The following is a 26743-nucleotide window of genomic DNA, read 5'->3' as shown; positions in this document are numbered from 1 at the left end:
CCCTGCTCTTTACGCAAATTGTTTTTACTGTTTTAAAAAGAATAGTTGAGAGAAAGGGTCAAGAGAAATTACAAATCGCCTACCTTAAAAAGCTTTATCTAAGCTTTAAACATAACCACGGCAAACAGCTTTAATCAGTCTCAGTCCAGCACTACTATTATAAAAACTGCAATTTTCTTTTCCTTTTTTTCAACTTGTCATGGAAAATTCACTACAATTTTGAATCTTCCAATCAATCTTGACTAACAAATGAATAAAAAATACATCAAGGCAGGTACGGACGCGCGTTAGGCTATTGTTAGTTGGTCTTAACAGGTCAGAGACTGAATAGCAACTGATCCAGTCGGGATTTAAGAGATTTTTTCTACCAAGTTTCATCCTGATCCCTCCACTCTAAGCGTTTTCCAAGATTTTAGGCTCCCCCCCCTCCAACTCTCCGCAATTTCACCACATCCAGTCGGGATTTAATATAACAGCTCTGAGACGCGACATCCTTCCAAACATCAAATTTCATTAAGATCCGATCACCCGTTCGTAAGTTAAAAATATCTCATTTTTTCTAATTTTTCCGATTTAACCGTCCCTCCACTCCCACCCCACCCACCAGATGGTCGAATCGGGGAAACGATGTTGGTGGAACAATTACCTTTTGGCAAATAAACAGCCTAGACTGGGGCTGAATCGAATCCTTTTGTTGGGCTTAGGGGCTAATGTAGCCTTAACAAATAAATTTTTAATCCCTGTCTTTTTATTTTGGTTTTCAAGTCCTTTTATAGTGGAAGTGGAATTTCACATTAACCTCCATTATTTTGAATCATTGCTATTCCACAATTCTGTTTGAAAGTGAATTCACACTCAGTTCCTTTCAAAGTACGGAATCTTTAGACTGATAACTTTTTCTTATGGCACAGGATCCGTTAAAGTAACAGGATCCTGTTACTTTGTAATCCTTACTCTTACAAATCCTGTAACAAAGGATTTGTTAAAGTAACAGCGACTGCCCTCTAAGCTTTGTAAAAAAAAATGAAACAGATAATATTTACCCAGATAAAAAATATGGGTATGTCCTAGTAAGCACAAGTCATTTACGCTCTAGTTAAAATGAAATGGATTTTAATGAGGTTATGTTGTATATTTTTCTTCGTTTTGTGTTTTTTTTTTTTTTTTTTACCAGTATACAACTCAAACTGCTTCAATTTAGAGATTAAATTTAAAAAAAAGTTTTTTTAACTGAAAGTAAGGAGCGACATTAAAACTAAAAACGAACAGAAATCACTTTGTATATGAAAGGGGCTACTTCCTCATCAACGCCCCGCTCTTTACGCTAAATTTTGACTCTTTCTCTCAACTCTACTTTTTAAAACAGTAAAAAACTTTAGCGTAAAGAGTGGAACGTTGATGAGGAAGCAGCCCTTTTCGTATAAGAAGTAATTTTTGTTCGTTTTAAGTTTTAATGTTGCTCCTTACTTTCAGTTAAAAAAAACTTTTTTTTATATAATTTCTGAACGTTTTTGAATCAATGCATGTTTTGGTTTTAGCTCTCCGCAGAGGAATAATCAAAACGAAACTTGTATATTTTTTTTTGCTAAATGGTTTTCTCATAGTTTTGATCGAATGATTTTGAGAAAAAAAGGAGTGGGTGAGGAAGCCTAGTGGCCCTCCGATTTTTGGTTACTTAAAAAGGCAACTAGAACTTTTAATTTTTTACGAATGTTTTTATTAGTAAAAGATATACGTAACTTATAAATTAGCTTACGTAACGAACTTTTGTATTCTCATGTTTTTATTACATATATGAGGGGGTTCACCCCCTCGTCAGTACCTCGCTCTTTACACTAAAGCTTAAATTTTTTCCCAATTCATCAAGAATGACCCCTGAATCAAAAAGCCGTAGAATAAATAGTTGAAATTACTAAAAATACTTTAGCGTAAAGAGCGAAGTATTAGGATGAGGTGAGCCCCTCATATACATAATAATTTCTGTTCGTTTTAAGTTTTAATGCTGCTCCTTACTTCCAGTTGAAAAAAACTTTTTCATATTTATTTTTTCATTGTTTTTTTTTTAATAATGCTAGAAATTTCTGCGCTCCCTTCATGGAAATTTTCTTCCCCCATGACAAATTCCTCGATGAAAAGTTCCCCCAATATATCCTCCTCTTCTCTACCCCTCCTCCAGCCAAAAAATCCCCCTGAAAACGTCTGTACACTTCCCAATAACCATTACTATATGTAAGCACTGGTCAAAGGTTGTAACTTGTAGCCCCTCCCACGGGGACTGTGGGGGAGTAAGTGGTCCCTAAAGACATAGGTATAAGGTTTTTCGACTACGCTGAATAAAATGGCTGTCTCAGAATTTTGATCCGTTGACTTTGGGAAAATATTTAGCGTGGGAGGGGGCCTAGGTGTCCTCCAATTTTTTTGGTAACTTAAAAAGGCCACTAGAACTTTTCATTTCCGTTAGAATGAGCCCTCTGACAACATTCTAGAACCACTGGGTCGATACGACTACCCCTGGAAAAATAAAACAAAAAAAAAACAACAACAAAAAACAAACAAATAAACACGCATCCGTGTTCTGCCTTCTGGCAAAAAATACAAAATTCCACATTTTTGTATATAGGAGCTTGAAACTTCTTCAATAGGGTTCTCTGATAAGCTGAATCTGATGGTGTGATTTTCGTTAAGATTCATTTTTTAAAGTTTTGGTTCGTTACCGCGAACTGTTTGAAAAATAAATATTTCAATACGAATCATTTTAGCATAATTCGTTTGGCTATGCTATTGGATAGTTCATAGTAACGAGTTACAAGGAGTTACCTAGGCTAATAGTAAACAAAACTCTAAAAAAACAGGTTTTGATAGCAATATGTATATCAATTGAATCTGATTTTCATGCATTTTCTAAATATATGAAATTCATCAAGTTTATAAATCGCTTATCAAAAAGTAAAAGCCTGAGAAATTTTTCAATATATTGAGCTAAAGGAAAAGAGGACAAACTAATAACTTTTAAAATGTCCGAGGGGCGTCTCCTAGGTCCCTTTCAAAAGAGGAAAAGAATAATAGCAAAAAGGCGATATATTATCTACCAAACACTGCTCTTTTGAATAAATGTCTGACAAATTGTATTTTTTTTTTTTATCCTATGGCTTTATTCTTAAAGGACAGGATGCCAGTCAATCAGAAACGAACTATATTTAAAATTTAATTGCTAAGACAGCTCATGAGAAAGAGAAAGGATGTATTTCTAAGAAAAAAATATTTAGAATGACATTAAAATTTTTTTTTCACTCTCTGCGATTGGATGAAATTTACAGAAAATGTCTTGAAGAATGAAGCACAGTTGTCAAAACAGCTCGTTTTATCTTTAATAGCCGTATTTTAATGTTGAGATGGAGAAGGGCCCAAAATGTCTTTTTCCACTGTGCTGAATTCGGTACAATTTTTTTCTTGTTATTTCTGTTTCCATCTTATCTTTCCAACTAATTTCTAAACGTAATTTTTCGTATGTCTAGAGATAAGAAAAGTAAGTTTCTTCAAATGAGAGTATAAATGGAATATCTAGTTTTTAAGTATTATATCTGGGTTATACTCAGCATGAGATGGGATGCAACTCCCCTCAATCATTAGTATTTACACTAAAATAAAACAATCATAGGCAGTGCAATAGCGCTGCCTAAGTAAAGAGTAAAGTGGGTACTATGAATTTTTTTCATCAGGGCACTTCGTATGGAAGTAGTTAACGTAGAAAAAATCGGAAGGGGCTTATTTGATTATATATTGAGAGTTCTAGGGCCTATTTTTACGATTAAAAAATCATTGGTGACTAGTCCTCCATCAATGCACAATATTCCCCTAAATTAATAGGATAAGAAATTAAAGATAACCATTTTGTTAAGCTTGGTCGAAAGATCCAATAGCTATGCCTTTGGGAATGTCCCCCCCCCCACAGCCCTCGAGGCTAAGGCTATATACTATACAATTCACCCAATAATATTTGTATCAGAAAAGGTGGACCTGATTGGTTTTTGGGATCCAAAAAATAGCATTCAGGTGAAGCTTTCAGAGAATGTTGAGGGGAGTGTAAAACAAAATCAAAACAAGTTATGTCCAAGTCAGTTGTCGCAAGGGCTTATCTAAGGAATTAATTTGGGTATTACGTTTGAACTTGCAGAAATGATAAGGGGGATGGTTAATTGACTAAAATGCAATATTTTCACACTACTAATACTGCTATTATCATTACTTCTACTACTACTACCACCACACTGCAAGCGCTACCACAATTACCTCTTCTATCGTGACTGCTACGGAGACTAAGGGTATTAGGATAAACATTTCTGGGTATGTCGAGGGATAAGTCGAATTGAATCAAATCACACTATGTGCCAACAGGTTGTCGAAAGGATGTGTGAACAATATTTTAGAAAAACCAGGAGCAATAAGTTTGAGCTTTCAGGGCATGATGTTCAATTGACCAAAGGGCAATATGTACATACCACTGCTCCTACACTGGCAGTGTAATTTACTAAATAGATTTTAAACTTGCATAAATCCGAAATTGATAAGATTGTTATGAACGAATATCAGTACATATATATATATATATATATATATATATATATATATATATATATATATATATATATATATATATACATATATATATATATATATATATATATATATATATATATATATATATATATATATATATATATATATATATATATATATATATATATATACTGATATTCGTCAGGCCAGTAAATGCCACTTAAAAAAAAAACAAAAAAACATCGAGCCTTTTCCGAGAGAAATAGTCAAATACATAAATACATACACAATTGCTCGTCTACAGAGACTAAACATTTCTTTGTGCTTCATTTTCGTTTTGATTCGTTGTGAATCTCGCTGTCAGTCGTCTTCTAACCTCATATTTCTTGTTCTTAATTTTCTTCCATCACTACCTCAGATGTTTCTTTAGCGCCCACCGCTTTAGCTGTTTGGATTAGTCTCATCACGTCTGATGGACCAGGTTGTTGCTTATCTTCTAACCGCATATTTCTTTATGTTTCATTATCGCTAAATCATTTATTCATTTATCGCTAAATCAGAAATTTTTTTGTGTCCTTTGCTTTGGCTGTTTTGATTGGTTTTGTCTTCTTTGATTGTCCAGGTTGTCCATTTTAAGCAATTCCATTTTCAGCAATGTCCATTCGTCCTTTGCTTTGGCTGTTTTGATTGGTTTTGTCTTCTTTGATTGTCCAAGTTGTCCATTTTCAGCAATTGTGAATGTTCGGTTTTTTGGTTCGTCATCTTGGTCTCGTCACGTTTGATGGTTCAGGTGGTTGGAAAAAACTTCTTCTTGTTGAAATGAATTATATATACATACATACACGGCAACTCGTTTAAGTAGAGTAAGTCACAATAAATCACAGTTGCAGTGGTAGGTGCAACCTAATGAAGGACAAACCACGGCCTATACCAGCCAAAAATAACAGAAATTACTTTGACTTTGACTTTATTGAGTATAAACACACATATAAAACACAGCTCCGGGGACTAACCAATGAGCCCTAGGGCCTAAATGTAGTCCCTGTAGAAAATCGAGTATTCACATTATTATATCAGTTATTATTGACAGAACAACAAAGTGCTAAACTTTGAAACAGAAAGAAGACTGAAAAAAGGCACTGTGAACTACGGAACAAAAAAGAGAGAGTCCTCCTAAACATTTTTCATTTGTGCCAGTGGAAAGAAGAAGTTTTTATAATTAAATCGAAATGACAGAACTGTAAATCTTTTATTTCCAAGGGAATGCTGTTCCATAGTTTCACTGCAGCATAATTTATAGAAAAAGCTGCTCTATGTGTGTCCACAGTTGAGCAGGTGTTGTAGACTAATGCTACTAGGAAAATTAACTTTAAATTTTTCTTTTGGGTCAGTAAGATGAGTAGTTGGGGTAATACTCTAGAGCTTACAACCCGATGGTCTAAGGAGTATACCCTAAGCCTCATTGCATATACACTAAACCTCATTTGCATATCTACATGAGCACATATGGTAACACTATCGGAAACGTATGCGTGCATTGTCATGACAGTGAGTGAGTAGATTCCTTTGGACTACCAAAAAAATTTGACATTGCTGATGGTGGATATACGGGAGTGACATTTCCAGAGATGAAAACAGTAAAAGAGAATGCAAGTATAAAAACAATAGTCGATGATGAGAGGAAACTTCTTGTTATTGCTTGTGGTAAAACGTTACCTGTCGATAGGTGCTATCACCACCGTTCTGGTATTAACATTCAAATGGAAACAAAGGGAAAAAGAAAGGCGTATTCCTCTGCCAATATCACAAACAGTATCTTGTCTACGTGCCAGAACTGTTACCTGTGTAAAAATAATGTAATAATAGACAGTGAAATCGAAAGCAAAACAAAAAGGGTATTGACAGATACTATCACCAAGAAATATAAAGATGAATCGAAGAAGAAAAGCGCATATGAACATTATTAGCATCTTTTTGAGATTATAAGTCCCAAAAATTCTAAGCCCCCAAAAATTTGAAGTTCAAAAAGGGGAATGGCAAAAACAAGAGAGGGGCTTTTGACTCTCCGTGTAGAGAGGATATAGAGGAACATACGTTTCCTCTAAAAAAAAAATACCGTAGCGATTGATTCATTGGTGAAATAATTTCACTGGATTACTTTACCCAAGCGCAAGTCATACAAAAAAAGGTTGCCGATTTGTCACTTTTTGATTCATTAAAATTCGGTTCGTATTATAAAATGCGTCCAATTTACTTTACCTAAGCATGTGTCATAAGACCAGTTTCATTCAACCCAAATAAAAGCGTATTCATATCATTGTCATGACCTAATATGTGCTCATGTAAGTATGCAAATGAGGTTTAATGTATATGCAATGAGGTTTAGGGTATATTCTTCAGAGCATCAGGATATAAGCTCTGGAATAATCCCCCCCCCACTACTACAAAGATGTTCTTCTCTAACTCCATAGGAGTTAGAGATGAATTTATTTCAACTTTCAGCCATTCAGGTAACTTTCTTATCTTCATACAATCTTACTGGCCAATTCAAGTTTAAAGATAATGTAATTCCAGGTTATTAGAGAAACCAAAAAGACCTAATCTTCAAGCGTTGTGGCAAAAGAATTTGCTACTCTCCTAATATCATCTTGAAAAGAAGGATCATCATAAAAATCCCAAGGAAATCGGCGATCTTCGACAATCTGAAATCTCACTGCTTTGAGTGCATCAATTCGTGTCTCCCATTGTGTTATACACAGCTCTTTCAATGTCAAAGGCAGTTCAGTACAAGATTCTTCAGACCTCAAAAGACTCTTTAGGACATAGCTCCAGCGTTTGGTTGAAGAGCTGAATAGGGTGTTAAGACGCTGCATTTTTTTAAACTTGGTCACTGTTGGAACTGAAAACTTGGCTGCATTCATAACCACCAAGTGTTAGCTGTGAGAATCTCGAGGGATAAAAGGCTCTTGTTTTGTTCTATAGTACAGACTTTTTGCTCTTCATTTTGGCCTCCTTGTTGTCTCAGCCTTGACCTTTACTTTTTGAATGTCAAGGCCATAGTTTTCTAACGTCTTAAAAACTTTTTCAGACATGCCTTTGCCATTGATATCCATGATTTCAACAATTCCAGCCAAACTTTCATCCGTTTCTACTGTTTTGTTACTTTTTTCATGGAAATATTGCAAGATTATAGAAAGTTGTTCTTTTCTGCCTACGTCTGGAGTGCAGTCTAGAGCTAACGCAAAGTACTTTACTTCTTTTGGCTCTGTTTAAAATAGACTTTCGTACTCTCCAGATACGAGACATCTTCGTTTATCATTCATTCACTTGAACTCTCGAAATACATTTTTTCATCATGGGATTGAACTAGGCTATGAGTTCAACAAGATCTAAGTAGTTTTGGTTGTCCAGTTTGTAAATTGTTTCGAGGATCCCCTCTAGAGAGAAGTTGGTAGTGCGCTAAGGATAGCAAGGGGTAGGGTGAGAACATTTTTACACCTTTCCTTTTCTTGTGCAACAATCATTCGATTTTAATGGCCGATTTGACGTTCCTTCATTCAGTCTTTTTTCTGCTTAGACCAATTTCTTGTAACGAAACATGTGATTTGGAGTCGTTTCATGTTTTCTCAATGTTTTACCTATGTGCCTCTAATCACTATTTCTGTTTTATTTAACAAAGTTGCTGATCCTGGTGCGTTAAAGGTCATGGAGAAAAACCGATCACACTACTTTTACTTTAGAGTAAAATAACCAACGTCTCTTAAACTTTTCCCTATTGTTGGTTATCCTATAATCAAACAAAGTAGAGAGCAAACTATTCGTTTCATTTCTTGGACAGTTTCATCTCTAGGATAGTTAGATGAGTTTCAACTCACGTGAGATTGCTCCCTTGGTAACAATTAAATCACGTAAGCTAGTACTTACATGATCAGGCCAACTAACCAAGCTCGTAAAATAACTATTCAACTCATGCAGTGTCATAAATATCTAAATCAGATTTTATAGGGACTTGTAATTGCGGGAATCAGTAAGAGTCGGTTCTTCATGGTCTGTTGAGGTGTTGATTTCTTTTTCTTTGTCGTATTCAGAAGAAGAGGCACCGTAGGGTTCGTTGCTTGTTTTGGTTTTCTTGCAATTCAAAAGGATTGCTACTAAATTCATCGCTTAGTTCTCCTTGGAATTCCTTTTCCCGTTTAGGCTGTCTTCTACTTTGTTTTCTACCAAAATGTTCTTCTATCTTGTTAACACTTGAGTCTGGCTTGTTTAGGAAACAACATAAGAGTTTAGCATTTGCTTTGGTGTTTTTCTCTGCAATTGCCCTCCGTTTTCGTTTTTGAAAAACCAACGGTCGCAAATGGGGAAAGCTGAGCGTAGTTTCTCTACAACAACCACCCGACGGTATTTTTAGTTTTAGCTTTAAAACCTCTCCAACTGAAGAAAATACCCGAGATTTAATATTTATACCTAAAGCCAAAATATGCGCTATTGAGTGTTGCTAAATATTATAAATAAACAGATATTAGTTTAGTATTACTAGATTATTACTAGATATTACTAGATTTTTCAATAACTTATATGAAAAATAAAATTTTTGCCAGGTTCGGCGTCCCAAATACATAAAAAACAAAAACAATCTGGGACAGTATCGAATGTTGTTCGGCACAGCGTCTTTCAAAAGCCTGGTAAGCAGATTAATGGTACTGTTGTGTATTATGTTCCTATTTTGGCAATTAATAAGTGGTTTTCAAAACTAAATTTAACCAAAATTAAAGTATAGTTTAATTTTAAAATTTCAGATAAAAAAAAAAGACCACCATGAATTTACTAAAACAATGTTTTTGATGTATAGGTAGGTAACTGATACGAAACATGGCTGAATCCAAGGCGAAATGTCGATGATTCCGTGTTGATTATTGGAGATTTGGCTTTCTACCATCAAAAGCAGACAAAGGGCTGCCCATATGCCTTTTATGCAGCAAAGTTCTGAGCAATGACTATGTGAAACCATTGAAGCTCGAAGATCATCTAAGAAGGTGTGATCCAGCTAAAATAGATAAAGATTTGGAATATTCTCAACATTGAAGGAAAAAAAATGAAAAAAACACACTGTGCAGAGTATGCTTGCTTCAATCAAACAGTTCGTGGTAACGTAAGGAGCGACCCGGCTCAATAGTAAACGAAACTCTAAAAAACAGAATTTTGATGCTAAAAGATACATCAAAAGAATCGGATTTTTATGCTGATTTTAAATATATAAGTTTCATCAAATTTAATCTTTTTCATCAAAAGTTACGAGCCTGAGAAAATTTGCATTATTTTGGAAAATAGGGGGAAACACCCCCTAAAAGTCATATAATATTAACGAAAATCACACCATCGCATTCAGCGTATCAGAGATCCCTATAGCAAAAATTTCAAGTTTCTACCTAAAAAAGTGCGGAATTTCGTATTTTTTGCCAGAAGACAGATCGTGTTTATTTGTTTTTTGTTTTTTTTTCCTCAGGGGTCATCGTATATACCAAGTGTTCCTAGAATGTCGCAAGAGGGCTCATTCTAACGGAAATGAAAAGTTCTAGTGCTCTTTTTAAGTGACCGAAAAAATTGGAGGGCATCTTGGCCCCCTCCCACGCTTTTTCCCAAAGTCAACGGATCAAAATTATGAGATAGCCATTTTGTTCCGCATAGTCGAAAACCATAATAACTTTGTCTTTGGGGATCACTTACTCCCCCACAGTCCCTGGGAGAGGGGCTGCAAGTTACAAACTTTGACCAGTGTTTACATACAGTAATGGTTATTGGGAAGTGTACAGACATTTTCAGGGGGATTTGGTTTGGGGTGGGGTTGAGGGGAGGGGGCTATGTGGGAAGATCTTTCCTTGGAGGAATATGTCATGGGGGAAAGGAAATTCAATGAAAAGGGTGAGGGATTTTATAGCATTATTATAAAAAAAAAAGAAAAAATAAACATGAAAAAGTTTTTTTCAATTGAAAGTAAGGAGTAGCATTAAAACTTAAAACGAACAGATATTATTACGAATATGAGGGTTCTAAAAATACTTTAGCATAAAGAGCGAGGAATTTAGGAGGAGATAAATACTTCGCTGTTTATGCTAAAGTATTTTTAGTAATTTCAACTATTTATTCTACGGCCTTTCTGATTCAGGGGTCATTCTTAAAAAATTGGGACAAAACTTAAGATTTAGTGTAAAGAGCAAGGTATTAACGGGGGGACAAACCCCCTCATATACATGATAAAAATATAAGAATATAAAAGTTTGTTACGTAAGTTAATTCTTAAGTTTCATATATTTTTTACTAATAAAAACGTTCGTCAAAAATTAAAAGTTTTAGTTGCCTTTTTAAGTAACCAAAAAATTGGAGGGCAGCTAGGCCTCCTTCCCCACCCCTTATTTCTCAAAATTGTCTGATCAAAACTAAGAGAAAGCCATTTAGCCAAAAAAAGAATTAATATGCAAATTTCATTTTAATAATTTATGCGTGGAGAGCCAAATTCAAACATGCATTAATTCAAAAACGCTCAGCAATTAAATTTAAAAAAAAAACTGGTTTTTTTTTAACTGAAAGTAAGGGGCGACATTAAAAGTTAAAACGAACAGAAATTACTCCGTATATGAAGTGGGTTGTCCCCTCCGCGATCCTTCTCTTCTTTACGCTAAAGTTTGACTATTTGCTACAATTCTACTTTTTAAAACAATTAAAAACTTTAGCATAAAGAGCGAGGGATTGCGGAGGGGACAACCTATTTCATATACGTAGTAATTTCTGTTTGTTTTAAGTTTTAATGTCGCTCCTTACTTTCATTTAAAAATACTAGCTTTTTTTATTTAATATTAACGAAAAATCGATTTCATTTACAAACGTTATTTCGGTGGCAACAGATGGGGCTCCTGCCTTGGTCGGCGATATCGTGGGTTAATAAGCCATCTTAAAGCAAAATTATACCAGAGGTAATTGCAATTCACTGTGTCATCCACCGACAACATCTAGCAGTGAAAAATTTGAGTGAGAAATTGCACCAACCACTTCAATTTGCGATTAATGCAGTTAACAAAACAAGAAGCAATGCATTGAATGCGTGTTTATTTGTACAGTTATGCGATGAAAACGATGAAGAATTTTAACGATTCCTCTTACATACTAAAGAACGCTGGTTATTAAAGGGTGCATGTTTAATAAGATTTTACTCAATTTTGGAAATAGTATTAAAGTTTTTGGAAACTAAAGTTCCAGATTTAAGAGAAAACTTGATCAACTCGACAGCAGACATAGTTTATTTGATAGATTTGTTCAAAACAATGTAATGACATTAACTTGCAATTACAAGGGGACTTTCTCAATTGAATAAAAGCAAAGGGTGTAATTTCAGCTTTTCTTGGAAAATTGAAATACATGAAGCAAAATATTAGTCGGCGTGAATGTTTCCAGTTTTCAAACTTGTCGCAGGTAGAATGCCGTGATGAGGATATTCAGACATACGTTCAACATTTAATTGTCCTGCATGATGACTTCAAAATCAGATTTGAAGATATTCTGACGATGGAAATACCAACATGGATCATAAATCCATTTGATGAAACGGGATTGGGCAATGTTATATTACAAGAGGAGCTACTCGAGCTTAGCATCAGTGAGAAGCTGAGGGTGAAGCTTAAAAGAGGGTACCAAACATTTTGGTTGCAGGCAGAAATACCCGAAAAATATCCTGGACTGTGGGTAATTGCAATAAAGCTTTTGATAGCGTTTCCTTCGTCATATTTTGTCGAAATGAGTTTTAATGTCGTCACAAATCTTTTAACGGAAAAAGGAACAGATTGAATATCACAGAACGGGGAGAATTGCGGCTATTCCTAACCAAATTGAGCCCTAATATTGATAATATGCTGTCAATTCATCAAGTACATCCTTCCCATTAACATATGACTATTTTGTGATAGTTATTGTATAAATGTATAACTTACTTTACGCTATTAATTAAAAGTATGATAATTTCATATTTGATTAAATATAACACGAAAAAACATATACTTCTTTTATTTTTTTCATTCTGATAATTTCTAAATGAAATAAGTGAGAATTTATTGGTTCCTTGTGCTGTGAGTAAATGTCAAAAACATTAAGTTGAATGGACACAATTTTTTGATTGGTCAATCTTATATTTTGACAACCACTCACCGCACAATCGGTTAATTAATCAACCAATCAATTCTCACTTTTTTTCTCGAAAACTGCTAATTCGTGGTTGGAACTCAGCCACAAAGCAATTTTCCGTACGTAGACTTCATCTTCATATTTTTGTCGAGTTTTGGAAATATGGTAGAAATGTAAGTGAAGTATCGGAACCATTATAGTTTTTAAAGTGGTCTATGAGAAAAAAAGAGTTTGGGAACCTCTGGTTTAAAGGTCCAATAACTTGGACTTTTGGCATAATTTGAAAAACGGTAGGAAATTAAATTGATTTTTTTTCCACTTAAGGGCACAGAGCAACATAAAACTCGAAAACGAACAAAAAATTTTCCACATAAGAAGGGGACTGTCCCTTCCCCAGCATTTGCTCTTCACGCGAAAATTTTTTAATTTTTACTCTTTGCCTTGAATTTGAATAAGAAGTATTTTTAAATAGCTTTAAGACTTTAGCATAAAGAGCAAGAGTTGAGGGTTTGGTAGCCCCATAATATGCGAAATAATCAATGTCGTTTTAAGTTTTAATGCTACTCCTTACTTTCATTTGGAAAAAACTTTTTTTATTATGTAATAGCCTATGAACAAAATTCAACGGTCCGTACAAAGACAACCTTGATGTGTGAACATTCCAAGTCCTATCAGTTTAAACTAAACACAACAAACGTAACAAAAAAAGATATTTAAACCAGCAAAACGAAAAGACGTGAGTGACGTTACTAATGGGATAATGTGGGTAACTCAATCTACTAGTTACTACTTCACCTGTCCCAGTCAGGGCTGCCACAAGTGGGGGTCGAACCCAGGAACAACAACCTTCACAGGCCACTCATTAACGCTAACATCAATTCGTTCTTCACAGCCATCATTCCTAGAGCAGTAGGCCGGTAGGCCCCCTTCAGTCAAAAGGGATCGTCGGCTTGTTTATTTGTCCACATCGCATTGTAAACTTATGTAACGCTAGATGTTTCTTAATAAAAGAAACAATGTTCTTAACGTTTTTATTAATAGCCTTTTTAATAGAATTCATTTTTTATTCTAAATTGTGTTTATCCTGAATAATAAATCATTGTTTTCAAAGCTATAATACAGCCAGTAGAGGAATTCTCAGGTTCGGTTAAAGGTTTGCACTCTTTTGAGATGTCGGTAGTTGGCAACCTTGCTCGTTGTTTAGTTTCGCTTGGTTTTGAATGGTAGGCTATCGATTTTCATTTGAGTGACTTATTTTTTTTTTTGTGGCTTGATTTAGCTGTGTAGTTGTCCCCCTTATACACAGAGGTAACAGAGCATTTTGTGGAGACAGGAGTATGAATTGTCTTTCACGTGTGTATTTTGATTATGAACTGATCGATTGAGTAATTATGTAATTGAGATCTTCGGCTGAACTTCGAAATTAAACCTAACAGTTTTCAGAAAAAGTTCCTTCTAGTGTAAATATTTTGACCCAAAATTCAATTTTATGACAAAAATCAATTTCTAAAACTTTGCCAAATTTTTTACCAAAATTTGCCAATTTTATGACCCTCCAGAAGGCTCACAAGTGCGGCTGCACATCTTGCATATCTCTCAAGCCTGCCTTAAGAAGATCAATCTGAATAGCTAAAGCAAGGGGTATGGGAAAAATATCTATGGTGAGTGTGAACAAACATGAAGAACAAAGGAATACATGTTTAGAAGACATGTGACAAAGAGCATTACGACAAATCACAATTGAAAATAATATGCAGCAAAAATGGCCGTTAGAACACATGTGACAACTGATATCATGACCAATCACAAATAAAACTGAATAAAAAAAATCTACGGTTAGAAGAGAAGCGAAAGCGAGAATTGCAACAAAGCAAAAATTAAAACGAATCATAAAAAGAATCTTTGGTTAGAATACAAGCAAAGGCAAGAATAGCAACAAATTTAATTCAAAATTAGGGATGAAATTCCTACTTGAAAGAGACCATCCCGTTGTACAGTTGGCTAGAAATTCGCAGATAAAAGTTCATAGTAATAGTCAAAAGAAATGTTGTGTGATTAATAAAAAGCTTTCAAGTTTTGGTTTAGCATCGGTGGAAGAGTTTATTGACGCAATGGAAAATACTAGACAGCATGTTAATACTAGCAGGCATATTTCTTAAAAATCACATACGTTAATTTCGGGAGGAACAATTGCAGTTATTGTGGCAGTAACAGCAATTGTTAACTAAATGAAATTAGTGCGACCATACCAATGAACAAAAAACAAAATGTTATGTTTTTTATTTTGATTAACTGTGACTCTCGTTGTTACGTGTCTTCTAACCACATATTTCTTTATGCTTCATTTTCATTTTTGTTTCATTATGATTCTCCCTTTTCCTTGTCTTTTCGAATACTTTTTTATGCTTCATTTACGTGTTTGATTCATTGTGATTATCGCTGTCACTTGTTTTCTAGCTTGATATTCCTTTTTTTTCGTTTTTGTTGATTTACATCTTTGATTCATTGTGATTATCGCTGTCGCTTATCTTCTAGCTGGATATTCCTTTATTTTCCTTTTTTTATCATTAGTTAGGACATTTTTTCAATACCCTTTGCCTTAGCTATTTGGATTCTTGTCACGTTTGATGGTCCAGGTTATTGCACATCTTCTAACCGCAAATTTCTTTGCTCTTCATTACCGTTCAATATTGCCTCAGACATTTTTCAATGTCCACTGCTTTAGATGTTTAAATTGGTCTTGTCACTTTGATGGCCCAGGCTGTTCAAACGTCTTTCCACGTTTGATAGTCCAGGTGATTGGACAAAAATTTTCTTGATCAAACGACTTATCATTTTTGAAAATTGTAAATTTGCGGTTTCCGGTCGTTCTCTTGGTCTAGTCATACTTTTAATAGCTTTAGAGCAAAATTTGTAAATGACCATCAATTGAAAACGCACAATTGCATCCATGTAACACTTCCTTCAACTATCAATTCCTTCCACTAATAGCTATCACTACAACCATGATAACGTTTAAATGGGCCAAAGTCAAAGCATATTGCCTCCCTCCTAAAAAACAAAAATAACAGCCCCCCTCCCCCCGCATTAACTCAAAGTTTCAACTCCATCCTGTATACTGCTCTTACCTTATGGAATATATACAAAAGGTAAAAGAGGGCAAATGTCTGCCCTCTATTCGCTTTCGCCTATTAAAAAGAACAGTTGAGCTCTCAATTTTTGATCAACTAAATCTTCCAAATTTGACTAGCGTCTGAAAAATGTAATCTTGCAGCAATCAATAGGAAAGGTATTTGTTTAATCAAAAGTTCTTGCAGCAAAATATAACAACAATTGCTTTCCGTCTTCCTACAGTTTCAACTGGACGATGTTTATTGGTGCTTGTATATTTACTACTTTGTCTGCTTTAATTATTCCTTTGAAATGTGCAAGATAATCGCTTCTCAATGAAGTGGTTGAATAATATTGAAAGTCTCATGAGGGCTTATAGTGAATCCCTATAAGGTACCACGTTTTAAGATAAGACAAGATATGGGACTATTTGGATGGGGGCAAAAGAGGCACGATGGAAGATGTCTGGCCTCTGATCACTTTGTCCCTTAAAAAAGATTAATGAAGCTCTTAATTTCTTATAAATTCACAATCTAAGTTTGACCTCTCTTGCATAAATATGATATTTGGGTTATTAAGGGCCGCGATTAGCTGCAACCACGATAATCATTCACCAGCTATTACGAAAGGTAATTGCTTAAGGAAATTCATTGCCACAATTGAGAATAATAGGCGTTGTCTGTTTATCTATAGTTCCAACTGGGTTATGCTTATGTTTGCTTGTATGCGTACTAGTTTGTTTGCTTCAATGATTCATTTGAGATACGTGAAAAATCGTCTTCAGTCAAGAGGTCTAATGAGCAGCATGAATAGACACCATTTAATACTCGCGTGGATTTTAAACAGCTAAAAGCCATGTTTTCTAGATATTGACAGTTTCCATGAGTCGAGCGCTGAGACGTGCTAGGATTAACGCTCCCTTTGAAGTTTAATTACTAAACCTATAATTTCTTAAGTTCTAATATTGAACTATTGACCGATAAAAGAAAGGAAACTGCGTTCATTTTTGAAAATGGGAGATTATTAACTGCATATATAAGATACTAAAAAAAAAGATAAAAAATCAATGCAAAGTCGTTCCTGTTCAATTTCATGGCTTTTAAGACTCTTCATTAAGGGTATGATTCTTCATAAATCAATCAATCCATCAATTTATTAAGTCAATTGATTTACAAAAAAAAGGTTCAAAATAGTCTCCTTCTTAAGGCTCTGTGGCCTGAAAAAAAAAACAAGAGAGAAACAAAAATGAAACAAGTACAAAAAAAACCTTTTTAATGATTACCTACTTCAACAGACTAAAAGAATATACTCTCGAGAGGCACCAAAATCAAAAGTTAAGTGAGGGACTGCTGTATAAATTAAAGTTATTTCAAATTGCATATTTGAAACCAATCCACGAGATATGTTCGAGCGCAAGTCAAACATTCTTTACAACCAGAAATTCTTAACCCAGCCAAGAGCCGTCCCTCTCATTAATAAAACAAAGCAAAGAACTATACTATGAATAAAAAGATAAAAAGAAAAAACTGAATAAACATAGTCCATCAAGACATTAAAAAATGTCTACAGATTCTTTTGAAAATACCAAACGAGTGACATTCTAGAGCTAACTCAGGTATTGTAATTGGTAGTTTAGTACGGGCGAAAAGCGTCGAAAAACACCAGAATACTTCCGTATTTGAGGAAAGCACCAAAATCGGCTGAGATGTATTTTCGAGTATGCTCTTTAATATGGCTCGATTACGCAAGCGAAATTTTTCCTCGGAACGCCGCTAGATGGCTTGAAATCCAAGATGGCGGAAAAAAATACGAATTTGTCAAAATGAAAAGACATGGCCATTCAAACAGGCTAGTATGGGGTAATCGATGGCACAGGTTTTGAATATGAGCTCAAAAATAACCTAGGCTGTACCGTAATGCCACTAGGTGCCTCAAATCCAAAATGGCGGACGAAAATACGAGTTTGTCAAATGACAAGACATGGCCGTTCAAATAGGCTAGTATGGGTTAATCGATGGCATAGGTTCCGAATATGAACGCAAAAATAACCTAAGCTGTACCGTACTGCCGCTAGGTGCCTCAAATTCAAAATGGCGGACGAAAATACGAGTTTGTTAAAATGAGAAGACATGACCGCTCAAATAGGCTAGTCTGGGGTGATCGATGGCACTGGTATATGAAAGTAAGAGTGGACTAAAGTAATTATATCTGGAATTCCGTCTATTGGTCTGAATAATGATAAGAAGCCTTTTGATACTAAACTAACTAAAAAAATACAACCAGTTTGCATGAAAAACCCGATATTCACAATAAGAAAACAACAAAAAAAAACAACGCTTGTTCGTCCAAAAACACATCGCAAACGGCTTAAATTTGCCTCCATGTCGACTACTTTCGTTCAACCTGTCATCTAGCGGTAAGTTTCATCGTTACTATAAATGACGTAATGTTTGCCGTGCTCATTGAAGGGTAATTGTTTTTCCATTTCTTATAAGGTAAATAGAAAAGGGAATTGGTGGTTGAAAGAGATGTATGCAAGACATTACTCGGGGATTAACGAAACGTATTGTTGTTGCTTGTATCGGGAAGTAGTTCCTCTTTATTAGCTTGACAGACAGCGCTATCTATTTTTAACGCGTGTTACCCACCCTTTCCAGTTTTTCTTACTTTGGTTGGGTCAGAGACACCGATAGAAAGTGGCTTCCCAATTGGTTAAGTTCCCTTACGCCAGTGTCAAAAGTCTGTCGCAAGACAGTGCGTTGATGTTGCAAAAAAAGTGTGCGAAAGAAGGTGCCACAGAAAGAAATTTGACCTTAACTGAAGCCCACTATGCTGGTGCAAATCAAAGTGCTTTAATTGTTGAACATGTGATTATTCTTTTTACTTGAAGATTCTATTGATCTCTTTGTGTTCCTGATAAAATTATAATTCTTAAATGCTTTAATCCGTCCGTTTAGCTTATGTTGATTCGTTTACAATAAATAAAGAGATGAAGAGTTAACAAGTATTTAACTGATTTTGCTTTAGCAAATGTAAACAAAGGCCATAAATTGGACGCGTCTTGCTCTCATACTTAGGCAATTTGTACTGTACAGACTGTATTGCTATTAGGCGTATGTCGGAATGACAGGACAATATTTAAAACTGCTGCATTAATTACTCCACCCTAGCCTGTTATATTGGGATCATCAACCTTGTGCGATTCGGAAAACTGATATTTTCTTCCGCCAACTTTGATTTTAGACCCCAAGTGGATCAACGGTGCAACTAAGGTATATTTATGTGAATATACGTGCGTTTTCAGAATCTGAAGTATCGATTGTATTTTTCGATTGTATTATCGATTGTATTTAATACAAAACTTGTATTTTTTCGACCGTCATCTTGAGTCTGAAGCGCCTAGCAACAGTACGGTACAACTTAGGTTAGTTTTACGTTCATATTCGGAACTTCTGCCACCGATTACCCCATACTGGCCTATTTGAGCGGTCACATCTTTTCATTTTGACAAACTCATATTTTCGACCGCCATTTCGGATTTGAGGCACCTAGTGCCACTACGGTACAACTTAGGTTTGTTTTTAAGCTCATATTCGGAACCTGTGCCATCGATTACCCCATACTAGCCTATTTGAACGGCCATGTCTTCTCATTTTGACAAACTCGTATTTTTGTCCGTCATCTTGGATTTCAAGCCACCTACCGGCGTTTCGAGGAAAAATTTCGCTTGCGTAATCAAACCCTATTAAAGAGCATACTCGAAAGTACATCTCGGTCAATTTCGGTGTTTTCCTCAAACACGGAAGTATGTTGGTGCTTTTTGCCCGCACTAGTTATATAACTAGCCCTCTTCAATCCGCAGGTATATACTGGCCGATCTACCTATGCTTGGTTTTATTGAACACGAATTCGGTAATCGCAATGCGAGTTGCGAACTGAGCTGCAAAAATACCACGATATTGGCCATATTTTAAAACAAGTATTACTTTTCGTTTTGGATTATTATCCGAGAAACATTTTTTTAACTTTTTTATGATCAATAAAAAATTGAGAATAAACTGAAAGTTACCATTATAAAAAAACGCAAAAGCCTGTTGTGTCTAATTAGGCACTTTGTTTTCTTTTCTTACAAATGAAAAACAGTTTTTGCCGTCATCTCAGACACACAGATTAATCCATCTAAAGGTTTGTTTCTTTTTACATTAACACTTGAATTTTCACTATGTTGAAAATTTTCTATTTGTACTATTTAATTTTTTTTATTTCTTTTTTTATACCGGGGCACTTCGTATAGAAGGAGTTTTCATAGAAAATTCGAAAGGGGTTCGTTCGATTGGAAATTGAAATGGCTAGTGCCATTTTCAATGCTCGAAAGTGATTGGAGAGCAGCCAGACCCTCGCCCCCCTCCTAACGCTCATCATTTCTCTGAACATATCCAATCAAAATCTGGGATAGTCATTTTGTTCAGCGTAGCTGAAAATTCCGGAAATTACGTCTATGAGGATGAATCCCCACATAGCCCCCAGGGCAACGGCGGTAAGCTATGTCCTGGGGGCGTATAATGTTTTATTGACGATAAATGAGATGACCTCTTTTAGGAAAGTGTTGAAAAAAAAAACCTGGGAATCAGGGTTGAGAATCAATATTTGTATATACATTGACCAGTCAATCTACATTTATGTTTTTTTTTCTCAGCAATCTTGAATATGATGGTGATTTTTATTTTCTTTTTTTGTTGTTATATGAAATAAAAATACATAGCTCAAAATAAGTATTGTTTTCAGTAAAGTGCAAACTATGCTCTGTTCTTGAAAAGGCACAGGTGCAAATTTTCCACTCCTCTTTGTGGTAGGCTCTGCTTGTTTTGTAGTTTGCCATGGTTGTCAATTTATGGTGGTTTCATACTGGAAAAAAAAAATTTACTTTAGTTTCTGCTTATCCTTTTTCTAATATAGATATTCGCTTTCCCTTAAAAGCACCATTTTTTGGAAATTTTTTGTTCTTAACTATAAGAAATAACCAAGCCAAACTCAAAACGAGGAAAAGCTACCACAAAGACGAGAATAGTTAGCTCCCTCTGTGCCTTCAAAGACCAGAACATAATATGTGTTCTGTTGAAAACAATCTATATGTCTTTCTCAAAACAACAGAAAAAGAAAAAGGAAAATAACCATCATAGCCAAGATTAGAGAAAAAAATATAAATGTCGATTGACAGTTATATACACGCTGATATAGATTCTGAAAATTCTTATTAATTTTAGAATTCTAGACATAAGAAAGAGAAAGCTTTTAAAATGTATTTTCTTTTCAGTAAACTGCAAATTATGTGCTGGTCCTTTGAAGGCACACAATGAGATATAAAGAAAATAAAATTTTACAAAGTTAAAAAAATAAAAATTACGTAGCCAAACAAATTAAGCTTTTATTTAGTTCTCAGTAAAGCACAAATCAAGTCTTGCCGTTCAACAGATTTAGGAATGAGGCAATAACAAGCTTATTTGTGAAACCTCGGGAGTTATCCAAACTGAGTACAGGCTTATATTTCTACTAGCATAGTAGTTTATGTTACTATTATTACTAGTTCAACAGTCTTCCTTTAACTTATTATTTTAGTTTCAATGCACAGATTTAAGAGTCCGGTTGAGCCCCTCCGAAAATGGTACATAAAGGATCCTAAAACGTCTTAAAAAGTTTATACACAAATAGCTTATACAAAAATAGGACAGAAGATAGTGCCTTGTCTTGATTCATATAGCATTCTTATTGTCTCTATTTTCCTTATTGTTATTTTCTTTTCTACTTTCCTCCTTATTGTCTCTTCTTCCCTTAGACGATTAGAAAAGATCACGTCTGTAAAAGTAAATAGCTTCAAATTTAAGATAAATAAGAATTTGGAACTCTGTTCTACTTATCATTAGTAATGCTCACCTTGTCCACGTTAGTCCTGTATTCTACCTAAGTAACACTCACCTTATTCAACTTAATGCTTAAACAATAAAAGACCCTTCTCACTGTCATCCGTCAATTAAGAGAGACCACTACGCCAAAGAAAAGGGGATTTTAGCTATATGACAATTTTTTTTTGCCTTATTCACTGAAATTGAGTTGTTTAACCCAATGGTTTCCAAACTTTATTTTACCACGGCTCCCTTAAAAAATAGGCTATTTGATCATATAGACTATCCCTTCCATTTTATAAAATAATATAGACGCGAAAATTTTTAATACTACGAAATTTATTAAGATAAACTATAACAAACAACGAAACGAACGACAATTTTAAATCATTGTCTTTAATGAGATGGATATGCTTCCCTATAATTAGCACAAAGTCTGTCAAATATCGGTGTCAATGATGACATTGACCACCTTCGAAGCTCACCACCTCGACGAAGCTCACCTTCTGCAACCAAACGAGTACAATATTTCAATTTCATTTCAGGTTATGCACAAAATCCTGTTTCGTACAAATAAGATTTTTCGAACGGCAGCAATACTTTTAAAGTTTTATTTGACAAAATATCGTGTTCACTCAACATATTTGCATCCTAATTTTAATTTTGTTCGATAGAAATTATAATTTCCACTTTGACTTCATGTATCCTCTGAATCACTTTGGCCCGAGATAGCCATTGTACTCCGATTTAGTACAAAAGAGAGGCGTGTAAGTAGATCCCATACCGTCACACAACTTGGTAAATAATCTAACTTATAACATGCTTTTTTATGTAGTTTATAAACTTCGTTATTTTTGTAAAAACGTTTTAAATTCTTCACTCATATTTTCAAACAGTTCGTGGTAACGAACTGTAAGTAGGCCAAGGAGTGATGCGGCTCAATAGCAACCGAAACTCTAAGAAAAAGTATTGATAACAATCGATACACCAAAAGAATCGAATTCTGATGCTTATTCAAAATGTGTAAAATTCATTAAATTTAATGTTACCCATCAAAAGTTACGAGCCTGAGATAATATGCCCAGTTTTTGATAAAGTGGGAAACACCTCCAAGACATCAAGTGATCTTAATGAAAATAACACCATGAAATTTAGCATACCAGAGAACTCTACTGTATAGGTTTCAAGTTCCTATGTACAAAAATGTGCATTTTTTTTTTGCCGGAAGAATGATCACAGATATGTTTTTTTCCAGGGGTGATTGTATCGAAACAGTGATCGCAAAAGATCGGGAGAGGGCTCTTTTGATCGGATACCCAAAGTTCTAGTGCCCCTTTTAAGTGGTCAAGGAGCAATATTAAAACATAAAACCAACAGAAATTATTACGCATAAAAGGGGGCCACCCTCTCCTCAATGCTTCGCTCTTTACTCAAAAGGGTTTTCTTAGAACTTTTTGGGGAGCCTATTCTTTTAATTAAAAAGTCGTTGTGATTCAGGAGTCATTCTTAAATAACTGGAACAAAAAAAAACAATCAAACTTTAGCGTAAAGAGCGAGGTATTAAGGAAAGGACGGCCCCCTCATGTACGCAATAATTTATGTTCATTTTAAGTTTTAATGTCACTGCTTACTTTCGGTTGAAAAAACTTTTTTTTTATTTAATCTTATATAAGAGCTGCTTTGTAGAGCATGCAGTGAGTCCAGAGAACATTGGGTGTTTTTGTTTTAATTAGTGTTAAAAGGTGAGTTTTGTGTCCTGACATTGGCTTGGCACTGTATGTATTATTCCAAAATATGCCTTTCTCCTTTAAAAAAATATCAAATATATTGAAACTTCACTGGATGTGACTGTGCAAGGAATGAGTTTCCAAAAAACGATGAATCTTCAGTTATATTGCTCTCTTCAACATATTGGATATATACAATTAAATTTGCGGTTTTAGCTGCATCAGTTCCCTCTTCAACTTGTAAGGTGAACCCTGAATTTGAAGCCCGTATTTGAGAAACTAATTGATAACCAAGATCGTCCCTGACGATCGTCTAATTGATTATTCCCCTGAAAGGACTATTTAGCGGCATCTATAGAACTTCGACAATTCTATCTTAAGATGGTGACATAGCTTTTGTTCAGCCTGGGCTAGTAAACCCCATCTGTCTCGAAAGGGTTAGGTTATTTTGCGTGACTGCGTAGTTTTAATTTCATTTGATATATATATTTTTTTTTTTATCCTGTATAATATTCGCGCCTCCCCATAGACTAGTCCGTGCCACTCTAGAGAGGCGTGCCTCCTAGTTTGGAAAACGCTGGTTTAACCAGAGGGTTTAAATATTAACTAAACAAAAATGTTAGTAAAGGTGGGTCCTGAACGTCTTCATGGGTTGCATTGGGGCTATTTCCTTCACACATATAGATCGTACCTGAAAGCGGTTTTGCCGAATCGGTTTTTCCAAAAACCCAAGAAAAACGAGTTTGAAAATTTTGACATTTGTATCTCAGAATCGGCTATAGTTAGAGTAGGCCTTCTTAAACTACGGGTCGCAAACCCAAATGGGGTCGCATAATACGACCCTGGGGTAGTGAGAGATTTTAATGTCAAATATATAACTAAATGATTGCATAACGTGTGGATCTGCATTTGTGCGCAGTTACCCTCCCACACCTGCAGACAAACAAAGGTCAGTGCTGCCACATTGGCTTATTTCCCGCTAGACTGGCTTATTTTGATGGTGACTGGCGGGAAAACTTTAAAATATACTTGCCAGTTTCAATTTCGGCCAAATTTATTGCGATCTGGCTTTTTTTTGGCATGAACTTCTTGTTCGAGAAGAGATTATTTTCTTCAATAATCCATACAAAATTTGAATCCAATACTGATCATAGCATATAATTAAGCAATAATCTCTAAGCACAAATATATATATAAATATATATATATATATATATATATATATATATATATATATATATATATATATATATATATATATATATATATATATATATATATATATATATATATATATATATATATACTGGGCAATGATCTCCTTCGGCAAGCATCTGGTGCAATTAACGCTACAGAATGAGTCGTATCAGCAAACGAATTTGATAGAACACAGTTCTGTTGAGTCCTTGCTTAATCTGTAGTAATTTCCCCTTTGAAAATGGAACTAGGCTAAAATTGACAACCTGAATCATGAAGTGACCAGTCTCAGAACACCATTATTATACTCTGGACATGTGAATGCTTCTTCAGGATCTCTGTATCAAATAGCTCATTAATTGATTACGATTTTGAGGCACACATAAATCTGACCATGTAACCAAACTGCTGACCATGTAACTAACTTTTTTTTAGCAAATCAGCAAATTTTTGGCAAAAGGGACCATGCTGTATGTGATCCGGCAAAATTTTCTTAAAGAATGTTAATTCTGGAAAGGAAAACTGCAAAATACAGGCAGTTATAGACAACTTGCAGCAACATCAATTAGACCGTTCGAAGAGATTTTTTTACACAAGATAGTGTTGTGACTCAGTTTAAAAAAAATTTTATGTTAAAAAAAAAAACACTTTCAGGCAACAAGATCAGTTTCTTATATGATTCTCGGTTGGCAGCTTCTTTGAGAAGGCACAGGAGGTCAAGTCCGAGGTTATCTTGCCATCCCTTCATGGGTGTTCCAAGCTGGTGGCTACCGTGGACCCTTCCTTCAAAGCTAAATTTTGGCAGGTGTCGACATCTATAAAGGTAGATTTTGACAGACCAACATCTGTGATCCAGCAACCCGAGTTGCTGTAAACACACTTTCTGGAGGATTGTAGTTTTTCGCTTGAGCTGCCTTCTAAGGTCTTCGTTGGAAATTCTGTTTAGGTACATTGTACCAGCTTTACTTAGTCTCGAAGGCCGAAATTCTGCGTTCGTCTTCGGCTTTTAGTGTCCACATTTAGCAGGTGTACATGGCAATAGGGATGATTATAGAGTCGAAGTGTCGATGCTTCGGTTGTATTGATAGGTACTTACTTTTAAACATTGGGAGCACCTATTTAAGCTTGCCCTTCCAATGGCCTGCCTTCGTATTATCTCATCGGAACAGCTATTATCTGATGATAGTAACCTTCCTAGGTACACTTACTTGGTTACCGAATCGACTTGTTCGCTGATTACTTCGATATGAATGAAGGATGGGTTTTGTCTTTTGTGATTCGCATAACTTTTTTCTTCTTTGGGTTTATTGGAAAATCCTAACTATTTGATATAGGTTCAAGACTGGACTCGATTTCCACCATCTTATCGAGATCTTTGGCATAAGCTAGCGTGTCGATAACGCAATTAATGATTACTCTTAAAGGGCTCTCAAGCACGGATGGTATAGCATGCAAAAAGAAAGATTGAAAAGTTGCGGAGAAAGAATACAACCTTGAAGCACGTGTGAAATCGTTGCAAACTCTTCTGTTTGGCCCTCTGGGGTCTGAGATCAGCTACAGTAGTTATTACACATGTTTTTAGTTCTGTCTACTGTATTTAGGTGAGCACCATAGTGGGCGAATATATGCTGCCATACAATTCGCCATACTAGATTGAAGACCAGCTTAAAAGAAATAAATAGCTTGAGGATTTTGCTCGTATATTTAAGGTACTTCTCAGTGAGTTGCCTTATTACACAAATCTAGTCAGTGGAAGACCACCCAGAGTGAGAACCCGCCTTATATTCGCTGAAAATACGGTCTGTTTTGGCTCTTATTCGATGTAGAAGAACTCTTGTTATGATTTTAGCTGGGTGACCTGTAGGGCTTATGGGCAGACAATTTTCACAGTCGTTTTTAGGGCCTTTTTTGTGGAGTGGTAAAATATTCTTCTTCGCCAACGTTTTTGGGAAATGGATTATCTACCATGCAGCAACTTCTACTTTATGTAGAATATTCACTACCAGAGGGAGACCCAACTTTGAGAATTTCGGTGGGGATGCCATCAGGGCCTGAAGCTCTATTGCTTTGAGACTGCAAATA

At 35.2% G+C, this 26743-nt stretch overlaps 1 long non-coding RNA gene across 1 annotated transcript in view; it reads right to left on the bottom strand.

Annotated features, from left to right (window-relative positions):
- Positions 1–9312: 9312 nt before the first annotated feature.
- The window catches only part of LOC136029200 (uncharacterized), a 34962-nt gene continuing 17531 nt past the window's right edge, over positions 9313–26743 (bottom strand). Inside the window, exon 2 of the long non-coding RNA XR_010617994.1 lies at positions 9313–9601. This is a non-coding gene — a long non-coding RNA (uncharacterized LOC136029200). The remainder of the gene's footprint in view (positions 9602–26743) is intronic.

Source organism: Artemia franciscana, chromosome 7 (genome assembly GCF_032884065.1).
Source record: "Artemia franciscana chromosome 7, ASM3288406v1, whole genome shotgun sequence".
Classification (NCBI taxonomy): Eukaryota; Metazoa; Arthropoda; class Branchiopoda; order Anostraca; family Artemiidae; genus Artemia; species Artemia franciscana.
The sequence above is the reverse complement of the archived record's forward strand: the minus strand, read 5'-3'. Positions and strand labels throughout refer to the sequence as shown.